Below are 12,092 nucleotides of genomic sequence, written 5' to 3'. Positions count from 1 at the left end.
ATCTCAAGTCTCAGGAAATGCAAATAGGAGACAAGTTGTAAGCATCCGGCTTGAAGCCCACTTTTTCCTGCCCCATGAAATGTAAACAGGAGTCCAGTTGTAAGTGTATAACCAAGAGCCCATCTATCTCCTGCCTCAGTTGGGGAACCAAGATCTCAAGCCACTTGGTGCAACCAAAAAAAATAAAAAAGAGTTCAGCTTTCAATATGTTAATTATGACCTGCCCGTGAGACAACCAGGTAATTGGATATATGGGGCTAGAACTCCAGAAAGAGGTCTTTTGAGGTTGGGTCTTGCAAAGGAGGAAACTGGTTGGGTGGGTACAATGTATGACTTAATAGATGGGTGGGTCATGGAGGCAGGGGTCTTGAAAGAGTCTTGAGGAGCCAGCTGTTAGTCTTGATAAATTGTCTGCTTGGTTAGTTTGTAATCTTATCTTTCAGGAGCAGATATTTCCTGGAGCAAGCAGCTAGATTATTTTTGCTTGGTCCTAGTATTGTTCAACAGGGACAGGAAAGTATGTTCATTTCAGTTCTAATCAGAAGGTCCTCAGGCAAGTGCCTTAAAAATAGTAATAATAATAAGAGCAACAACAACAACTATGATATAGTAATTTTGCTGCTAGACAGTGCTGAGCCGTTTATGGATGATTTTTTTTTGTAATTTACTTGTTTGTACCAGGTCTTATTTCCAGCATACAGGATCTTTGATCTTTGTTGCCATCTTCGTTGCCACATGTGGGATCTTTAATTGCAGCAGTTGAACCCTTTGCTGCAGCATGTGTATCTAGTTCCCTGACCAGGGGTCAAACCAGGCGGCCTGCAATGGGAGCACGGCATCTTAGCCACTGGACCACCAGGGAAGTCCCACCTGATGGGTATTAACTTGTTTAAGTCTCACAACAACCCAGTAAGAGTACTGTTATTTGCCCCATGTTACAGATGTGGCTCTTTTAAACACAGACAGGTTTGTTAACCCGTCTAAGGTCACATGGCTGATAAGTGACAAATCTGGGTCCCAGAATCCAAACTCTTAATCCCCAAATAACTGGCTTGCCACCTAAAAGACAACAAGTTTTGATTTGCCCAACTACATTTTCTTTAATTTGCTTTTTTATATCACTGAGAATGTTTCCAAATAAACTGAAAATCAAGAGTGCTATGTTCCTGGGACTTCCTGGTGGTCCAGTTGTTATGTTATAGCCACGCTTTCCAGGAAACAAACTCACTCAGGACAATGCAGATAGTGGAGTGCAGTTTATTACACCGGCGGGCCCAAGGCAGAGTCTCCTCTCAGCCAAGGACCCCGACCAGCATTTGTGAAAATCTTTTATACCCCATGTGTACGTGTCCAAACCCACTACCCCAATTCCCTTGAGACTTACATAAACAAAGGAAGGGTAAATACAACTACAATAACCCCATCATTCATGTGTTATGTGTTCAAACAGTCAATGATCAATAAGCCCGCAGTTACATTCCAAATAGTTAATAACCGATAAGCCTGTGCTTACATTCTGATAGATAGTGTCCGGAGGCAGGGGTGATTAGTGTCTGTTTTCTCTTAGGTGATGAGTAACCTGGATATGATCTTCAAGGTTCCCCTGTCCGGAGGGGGTCTTATCCTTCCATTGTCATTCCCACAGGCACTAAGCAGAGAGTTCAGAGTCCACTGGAGAGGTGGCCGCGCACGATCAGCACAGACAGGCCTGAGATGGAGTCCAGGCCCTATGAATTCCTTCTTCAGTTAAGACGACTGCTCTTCCACTACAGGCACACGGGTTTGATCCTTCGTCAGAGAACTAAGATCCCGCTTGCCACATAGCATGACCAAAAAACAGTTCTGTGTTCTAGAACTTTGGAGTTCAATTTATCATGCCTTTGAAATTTGCACAAGGCATTCAACAAAGACCTTCCGTCTGAGTGTACAAGTCAAACCTAGACCTATCCACCCTAGGGGCAGAGAAAACCCTCCATCATTTGCTTTTATTAGCCCCTGAATATTAGCCCCCAGTTTTTATTTCATATTGTGTGGGCTCAGGTAACCTTGCTGGTTTCCTTTAATATGGTTAATTAATATTGCCCTAGGGGCAGATTTATATGCCAGATTTATAACACCAGGCAGGGGAAACATTCCCCAATAAGACATAATGTCTATTCTACAATATAACCAGGCAAAAGAGATGTAACCATCTTACATAAAGTCCATTTAAATGTACTGTTTTTTTTAATGTGTGCTATTAATTATGTGAAATATTTACTGTATGTTCCATTTTTGACACATAAACTTTAACATAAGAAATGACACATTATCTTTTATTTTTTACAATTGTGAAGTAGATACACAAACTTTTGAAATGGTATACTTAAGATTTTGACATGTTCTTATATTTAACATGTGGTGGTTTAGTTGCTAAGTCATGTCCGATTCTTGCGGCCCCGTGGACTGTAGCCTACCAGGATCCTCTGTCCACGGGATTCTCCAGGCAAGACTACTGGAGTGGGTTGCCATTTCCTTCTCCATCAAATATACTAATTTTTAAAAATAAACTTTTACCTCAATTCTATCAACTACCATACCGAGGCTTCCCTGGTGGCTCAGCGGAAAAGAATCAGCTTGCAATGCAGGAGATGCAGGTTGATCCCTGGGTCAGGAGTATCCCCTGGAGGAGGAAATGGCAACCCACTCCAGTATTCTTGCCTGGAGAATTCCATGACTCTATTTGGAGCCAGTTGTTGTTGTTTTTCTTTTTTTTAAACAATATCTAACTTAGAAGGGAAGCAAAATATACCGCCCCAAGATGTGCCTCTTCGGTATATTGATTATTTTAGACTTTTAGATTTTTTATACTTTTAGGAAACTGCAGACAGAGGAAAATCTCCAAAAATTAAGTAGAAGTTATCCTTTTTCAAGAAATATTTACATTTAAAAGAGAAGTCTCCCTCCCTTCATAAGGGTGTCTCCCACTCTCTACCAGGAAGAGGATGACCAAATCTCTAGAAACCGTTAACAATGAAGAAGGTATATACTTAATTCTTCATAACAATCTTACCCTTGTTCATTGTGCTTTGCATGATTACCTTCCATCACTGATTTCCCTGCCTGCCACCATCTTCTATCTTCTTTTGTCTTTAGCTGAAGATGTATTCAAGGTGATGGCTTTGGCCATTTCAGAAACTCACTCAGTTTTCCTGGGTTCTCCTATGTTTAAAGGGTGTATGTGTGCGTGTGTGTGCTAAGTCGCTTCAGTCATCATTTCTGACTTTTTGCAAGGAGCAAAGGGTGTATACATGTTATTAAACTTTTGTTTTTCTTCTGTTAATCTATCTTATGTCAATTTAATTACTAGACCAGCCAAAGAAACTAGAAGAGAAGGGAAGATTTCCCCACCCCCACATAGGGAAAAGGGAGGGCTAGGAAAGTTTCCTATGAGAAGAATGGACAGATTTCTTTTGGAAAGATAAATGGGTTTTTAGGAGAGCAAAAGGCCAAAAAGAAAGTCTGTGACAGTGTTTGTTTACGTAGGTGCCAGTGGTCTTTCTGTCTTCAGAGCCATAAAACTTCCCAGGAGAGGGGATTTATGATACAATTTTTCTTGGTCTTTCTCCTGAGAGCAGACTCACTCCAAAGAGGGAATTTATGGTAGTTCTCATTTCTCAGAAGTTTCTGCTTTTAGTAGATGAGAGATGCTTTGAGATGACTTTTGTCTGCAGCTATTGAATTTCAAATGTCTTCAGTTTAAAATCATCTTCATACCAATTTTCAGGTTCTGGGTGGGTCCTGATAACGCAAGTTTGTGTGCTCAACTTACAGTGAAGCCAAACAAACTGAAATGTCAGAATTTGGATCAGAGAAAGATTTATTGCAGGAGATGAGGTGACTCATGCCCTGAAAAGCCTCAAGCTCCCCAGAAGTGAAGTGAAATGAAAGTTGCTAGTCATGTCTGACTCTTAGTGACTCCATGGACCCCATGGACTATAGACCATAGAATTCTCCAGGCCTGAATACCGAAGTGGGTTGCCTTTCCCTTCTCCAGGAGATCTTCCCAACCCAGGGATCAAACCCAGGTCTTCCACATTGCAGGCATATATTTTACCAGCTGAGCCACTAAGGGGTTTTGGCAAAGCATTTTTTTTTTTTTTGGCAAAGCATTTTTAAAGGGCAATTGGTGGGGGAGAGGTGTTGCAGGGTGTGCAATCATCTCGTACACAATTCTCTGATTGGCTGATAGTGAGGCAGGGTGGTGTCACAGGGGTTAACCTTCACAGTCCTTAGGTTCCGGAAGGCCTGAGGCTATGTGCTCTGGGTCTTCAAATAGCCCTTCCATTTGGTGAGGGAATTTTCACTTCTGCAAAACAACTCAGGAAATTTGCGTCAAATACTTTTATCTAGGTACTTAAGGGAGGAGCCAAAGCAGAGGATAAGGGAAGGCCTGTCCTGGAAAGGCCCCCAAGGTATTGCTGGGTCTTTCCAGTTCAATCATTCTCCCACTCACCTTGAGATGGCAAATCATAACCTGATATGTGTCACAGGATCAAATACATGCCACAGCTTTCAAATCACAGCTCCGTATCTGGGGACCCAGGAGGGCATTCTTTGAAACTGAAACTACTTGATTGGGGGATGTGTTCAGAGGAGGGACTTGGCCAGGCAGGGACTTCTACTGAGCTGGTGAATGCTTTTTGTATTACTAAACTCAGGTCCAGCAGTTTGCCACCTGAAAATCAATGCCCAGGAGGCAAATGTTGGTAGAAATGGAAAGCATTGCTTTTCATCAGCTGACATTCTGTGGGGGGGGGGGGGGGGATCCTAAAATCCAAAGATTTTGCATCCCAAATCCAAAGATTCTGTTCAGCCCTGAAAGTTTTTAAAAGGAAAGGGGGAAGCAATCTCAGTTAATTATGGAAAATATACAAGATCAGACTCATTGCCATCTTCCACTGATGTAGGCTTGTTGACTCCTCCGAGATCTTTAGATGTTATCTTGTTTACACAGTTTGTTTGTGAGATTACTGAAGGGGAATTTTAAGAAATCAGGTCATTGGTTAATTACTTATTCTTCATTTCTGCTTCTTTGATCTATGGAAAGAACCAGCATATTTAGGCAAGGGATTGTGTGATCAAAGATTTGCAATGTTTGCTCCCCCAGAGATGAGTAGAGGGTGGGAGTGCCTGGTTGAAGGTTAGTTACAACATAGCTTTGCTAAAGTGACAAAAGAGGCCCCCTGCAGAGAACTCTTTCCTGCAAAGAGCTCTCTGCTGCCAAAAGCTGCTTACAAATCCCCACTTGTCAGAGCATCATTCCGTTTCTGTGGGGCTAGGGGTGAAGACCTATCCTGTTTAAGTTCTTCATGCTGATACAGAGAGAAAGATGTGACATGTGACAGTAGTGTCTCTTTGCTGACAATTTTAGTTGCCCGCTTACATATACAGACAGAGCAAGCTATAATTAATTTGATGCCCACAAGATATAGAGTATTGTGAGCAATAGTGTTAATTCCATTCTCTTAACGGTTCTTGGAATTGGTTCATAGGTTCAATAGTAGCCTTAGGTTCAGTACTGCTCAAGATAGAGCAGCTAATGCAGTCTGGTCATCACGCAGTTAACTTTTCCCTCTGGTGGGCAGTTACAGTATCTATAAAATGACTCAGGAACCTGCATCAGACACTGAAAGCTTCTGTGACTCTATTGTCTAATCATTAGCTGCTTGAGCCTGCTCTTTTTGTGATGGGGGTGGGGGGGTGGGGGTTGGGTGGAGGGGGACTGGGAGACTTCAGCTTCTCTACAAACAAGAGACAGGCCGCATGGAGGGGCCTTTGTACTTGGGCGAGGGGGCAGGGCTCTGCTTGGTTCCATTTGGATTGGGAAGGTGAAGGAAAAGTGAGCAAGAGCAGGGGCAGAAACAGCACATGAAAGGGAAGTAACTTATATTTATAGGGCACAAAATCTGTATTTGGTAACTGTCTTCGTCTCATTCCATTCTCCCAATAACCCTATGAGGTAGATATTTGTTGGCCCCATTTATCAGATTGGGAGATCAGGGCTCCAGGGCAAATAACTTATCCAGGCCTCCGCCATTTGTACGTGAGATCACATGGGATTCCCTGGTGGCTCAGACGGTAAAGTGTCTGTCCACAATGCGGGAGACCTGGGTTTGATCCCTGGGTCAGGAAGATCCCCTGGAGAAGGAAATGGCAACCCACTCCAGTACTCTTGCCTAGAAAATTCAATGGATGGAGGAGGCTGGTGGGCCACAGTCCATGGGGTCGCAAAGAGTTGGACACAACTGAACAACTTCACTTTCTTTCTTTTCACTGGGATTGAAACCACGTCTGTGTGGCTTCAGGGGAGAGGATGACACCAGGACTGTGAAGGCAGAGGGTAGGAATGGCAGTCAGCTGGGAAGGGAGACTGGGGCCAGACTGTGGAGATCAGAAGCTGAGACCACAGTCAACCTAAAAGGGTTGCTCTAGTAATTAGAAAAACATCTGGCAATTCTACCCAGGATGGCTCTGGGAACCAGAGAAATGACTGTGCTAGCCCTCCCCTCCCCGCCAGGCCCCCAGACAGGAATGCTGGGTGGGGCAGGGGAGTGCCCCAGGCTGTGCAAGGCCTCCCGCCAGCCTCCCCTCTCTCCAGTTGGTCAAGAGCCCCAGCCTCCCCCAGCCAGTCGCTCAGCCTCTGCCGCCTGTCAGGGTGTTGGTGGGAACACACTGGCACCTTTTGGTTTTTGTCCCCTTGCTGCCGGAAAGAAAGATGCTGCTGTTGTCTCCTCCTACCTGGCTGCCATGAAGTTCCCCTCCTCCTCATTCTCAAGGTTGAGAAAGCAAAAATTAGCAATGAGAAAGCATGAGAAGTTAAAAATGTGCCCTGCCATTCATTTGGTTGGGATAATAAAGATAAAGCCAGCTACAGAGCTGAACAGGAAACACTTATTTCTCCCAAGGACAAGCTGCAGCAGCAGAGCGGCAGGACTCCTGCTTTCTTACTCACTGCGAAGTCTTGGCCTCTAAAATCAGACACCATCAGAAACTTTGCTTTTTGAAGTTGTGTCATCAGTAGTGAATGAAGAATGGATGCTTTGAAACTGTGGTGTTGGAGAAGACTGTTGAGAGTCCTGTGGACAGCAAGGAGATCAAACCAGTCAATCCTAAAGGAAATCAACCCTGAATATTCATTGGAAGGATTGATGCTGCAGCTGAAGTTCCAATACTTTGGCTACCTGATGCAAAGAACTGACTCATTAGAAAAGACCCTGATGCTGGGAAAGACTGAGGGCAGGAGAGAAGGGGCGACAGAGAATGAGATGGTTGGATGGCATCACCAGCTCAATGGACATGAGTTTGAGCAAACTCTGGGAGATAGTGGAGGACAGGGAACCCTCCTGCAGTCCATGGGGTCTCAAAGAGTCGGACATGAATTAGTGACTGAACAACATCAGGAATGAAACACCGCTCCCCACCCCCTTGCCTGGACCTTCTGATTCACTTTGATACAGAGAAGCAGCTCCAGTTAACAACCCAGGTGCACTACATTACCTAAGGGTTTTTTTGACACATCATGTCACATCTTTATGTGTGTAATAAAAGGTGGAAACTTTGTAGTTTGCTTTGCTTTGCTTTGTGTGTGCAGTTGCTTAGTCACGTCCAACTCTTTTGTGACCCCATGGACTGTGGCCCGCCAGGCTCCGGTATTTCCCAGGCAAAAATACTGGAGTGGGTTGCCATTTCCTCCTCCAAGGGGATCTTCCTGACCAAGCAATGGAACCAACTATCTCCTGCATCGAATGCTTTGAAGGCGAATGGATTCTTTACCCACTGAGCCACCCAAACATGGCTTCAGGTAAATTTCTTCTAAACTCCACCCTCCCACCGAGCACGGGACTGTAGCTTTTCTTTTGTTTCCTTTGTTTGGTCCCTGGTTCCTCCCGTACTTTAGCATCTCCTGTGCAACTGGCCAAGAAAACCTGGCACTGTCAGACTGATTGGGCTAGGATGAGGACCTCATAAAACCCTCCCTTCTTTTTCCAGACTTGACTTTATCTCCCAAGGCCTAAGACAAAGGGAAGGATTGTTCAGTCAGCCTGATCCTGGGATGGGTGGAGCAGGAACACAGAACACTGCATTCTTCGGAAAACCTTCAGAGCTTTCTTTATGTAACTCTACCCCATTAACTGGTGTGCCAGGTGGGGGTGGGGGGCAGGCACTGGACTGAGGGCTTCACAATGCCGTTCCACTCAATCCTCACCACAGCCCCGAGAGTTAGGTCCTGTTACCATCATTACCAATTTACAGACGAAGAAACTGAGGCACGAAGATGATAAATATTATAACCTGTCCAAGAAAAGCATGTAGTCAGTAAGCAACTCAGCTGGGATTTGAACACATGAAGTTTGCAAAGAGAACCTTCAACCACTAAACAGGGGGTTCATCAAAACTAAACCCTGGTGCTTTTACTTTCTACACCAAGCCTCCTAGGCCAAAAGACATACTCAACAGTCCCATATATTTTTATGTTCATACGACTTACTAAGCATTTATGGGGCTTCCCTGGTGGCTCAGTGGTAAAGAATCTGCCTTCCAATGCAGGAGACACAGTTTCCATCCCTGATCCAGGAAGATCCCACATGCTGTGGAAGAGCTAAGATGGTGCACCATAACCATTAAGCCTATGCTCTGAAACCACTGAAGCCCTCACACTCTAGAGCCCATGCTCTACAACTAGAGAAGCCACCACAGTGAGAAGCCTGAGTACAACTAGAGAGTAGCCCCCACTCGTTGCAACTGGAGAAAGCCTGCACAGCAATGAAGACCCAGCATAGCCAAAAATAAATTTAAAAAATTATTAAAAAAAAAAAAAGGATTTACATTCTAACAATTTAGGAGTTGTTTGGGGGAAAATACACATAAATTAAAAGGAAAAATAATATTTTAGTTTCATTCTTAAATAACATATACATAGTATTGAGATGTGTGTGCTGGCTGAGCACTGTACAACTTCTCAAACTTTAAAATCAGATTTGGACACCATCACACTCATCCTAGGGGCATCCCCGATAGCTCAGAACCTGATGGCAATGCAGGAGAAGCAGGTTTGATCCCTGGGTTGGGAAGACCCCCCTGGAGGAGGAAATGCTAACCTACTCCAGTATTCTTGCCTGGAAAATCCCATGGACAGAGGAACCTGGCGGTCTACACTCCATGGGGTTGCAAAGAGTCAGGCACCACTGAGCAGTGAGCACAAACACTCATTCTACATAGTACTTGCTGTTTATCATAGAAAACACCAAAAACAGTTTCAGAGAGATATGAGTCATGGAGACCTTCTCAGAATACCATGCTTGTGTGTATGTGCCAAGTCGCTACCCTTTTTGTCTATTTGCCCTCCTAAAAACCCATTTGTCTTTCCTAAAGAAACCTATTTGCCCTCACTGTAGAAGTCGTTTCTTTCCCTGCTAAGCACTTCTGCATGTATTCGAACTGTTCCCAAAAGTAAACTTTTCCTTTTGCTAATCTCTTTTGTCAGTTTAATTTGCAGATAACCCAAACTGAACCTAATACGGTAGAGGAAATGTTGTTTTTCTTCCCCAATGATATCATTAAAACCAATGTGGCATGATTTCATGTTGAAACTGTGAACTACCTCAAGTTAGTAGTCTTGTACAGTGTTTGACAGGTGCTGCTGAATTTCCCTTGAAATTTAAAAATACCCGTGGTGACTCTGTGGATTTGCTCTTGTTCCCTGGGATGCTTTGTTGCCCAGTTTGGGAACCATGGTACTAGACTAAATCCATATCAACATGATCTAACATAATGTATGCGGCTTGTTAACTACAAATTTCTGCTTGCCAAGGTCATTTGCCATCCTTCTGTGGGGACTGAATCCTGTTCTGCTGCAGCTGTTGACCTTCAACTCACCCTGAAGGGAGCTCAGGGTGGAGAATGGGGCACTTTGTGCTCCAGGGAAACTGGTGGAACAGGTCTTTCAGTTCAGTTCAGTTACTCAGTCGTGTCTGACTCTTTAAGACCCCATGGACTGCAGCAGGCCAGGCTTCCCTGTCCATCTCCAACTCCTGGAGCTTACTCAGACTCACGTCCATCGAGTTGGTGATGCCATCCAACCATTTCATCCTCTGTCATCCCCTTTTCCTATCATCTTCAACCTTTCCCAGCATCAGGGGCTTTTCAAATGAGTCAGTTCTTTGCATCAGGTGGCCACAGTATTGGAGTTTCAGCTTCAGCATTAATCCTTCCAATGAATATTCAGGACTGATTTCCTTTAGGATGGACTGGTTGTATTTCCTTCCAGTCCAAGGGACTCTCAAGAGTCTTCTCCAACACCACAGTTCAAAACCATCAATACTTTGGTGCTTAGCTTCCTGTATAGTCCAACTCTCACATCCATACATGACTACTGGAAAAACCATAGCTTTGACCAGACAGACCTTTGTTGGCAAAATAATGTCTCTGCTTTTTAATATGCTGTCTAGCTTGGTCATAGCTTTTCTTCCAAGGAGCAAGCATCTTTTAATTTCATGGCTGCAGTCACCATCTGCAGTGATTTTGGGCCCCCCAAAATAAAGTCTGCCACTGTTTCCATTGTTTCCCCATCTATTTGTCATGAAGTGATGAGACCAGATGCCATGATCTTAGTTTTCTGGATGTTGAGTTTTAAGCCAGCTTTTTCACTCTCTTCTTTTCACTTTCATCAAGAGCCTCTTTAGTTCTTCTTCACTTTCTGCCATTAAGGTGGTATTGTCTGTGTATCTGAGGTTATTCTATTTCTCCTGGCAACCTTGATTCCAGCTTGTGCTTCACCCAGCCTCACATTTCACATGATGTACTCTTGCATGTAAGTTAAATAAGCAGGGTGACAATATACAACCTTGACATACTTCTTTCCCAATTTGGAACCAGTTCATTGTTCCATGTCTGGTTCTAACTGTTGCTTCTTGATCAGCATACAGATTTCTCAGGAGGCAGGTCAAGTGGTCTGGTATTCCCATCTCTTCAGGAATTTTCCACAGTTTGTTGTGATCCACACAGTCAAAGGCTTTGGCATAGTCAATAAAACAGAAGTAGATGTTTTTCTGGAACTCGAGTGCTTTTTTGAGGATCCAACGGATGTTGGCAATTTGATCTCTAGTTTCTCTGACTTTTCTAAATCCAGTTTGAACATGTGGAAGTTCATGGTTCATGTACTGCTGAAGCCTGGCTTGGAGAATTTTGAGAATTAGGAACTGATTTCATGGTCCAATCCTCACATCTCCTCATATCTAGAAAAGCACTAAATCCCTCCCTTCGTGCTGACTTCAGCTCCTAGTGAAGCAGAAAACCTTTTGTAAAATAATTGCTTGATTGCAATGAACTCCCCATTCACCAAAATCATATACATTGACCTTCCTCCGCTACTTCTTTGGAGGGGTTTCTCAGAGCTATCTGAGGTGCCGTCTCCTGAGCTGCAGTCCTCATTTTGCTGAAATAAAACTTACTTCACAACTCTCATGTTGTGCATCTTTAGTTGACAGTCCACTGGGAATGGCATATTATAACTGCTTGCTTTTTTCCGGCGGTGTCACGAAGATATTTGCCTCTACCTCTCTAAGTGCTGACTGGGCTAAGAATTAAACTGATGTGAGTAAGATTAACAAGAGATAATCAAAAGTTTGATAACATGTACATATGGGAGAGAGGCAGAAAACTGAGTAATGCACCAAAATGGCAGAAATTTTCACCTTAAATACCATGTTCATTTAAAACAAAAGAGGTTGTTATGGGTAGTGTTTGGGGACTTCAAATGGGAGGAAGGCAATGCAAGTGGAGATGGAAAAGCAAATATTTGGTAAATATTGACTGGGCCCTGCAGAGAGTGGGACTCAGAGTGGACTCTAATCTCTAGGCTCTGCTGAGTTCCCCCCCACTACACCTAAAACCATTTACCTCAGATAAGGACTTGAACCATTTCTGTCCTTTATTGTGCCCATCTTTACATGAAATGTTCCCTTGGTATTTCTAATTTTCTTGAAAAGATCTCTAGTCTTTCCCATTCTTTTGTTTTCCTCTATTTCTTTGCATTGGCCACTGAGGAAGGC

This window comes from Cervus elaphus, chromosome 11 (assembly GCF_910594005.1).
Source record: "Cervus elaphus chromosome 11, mCerEla1.1, whole genome shotgun sequence".
Lineage (NCBI taxonomy): Eukaryota > Metazoa > Chordata > Mammalia > Artiodactyla > Cervidae > Cervus > Cervus elaphus.
The sequence above is the reverse complement of the archived record's forward strand: the minus strand, read 5'-3'. Positions refer to the sequence as shown.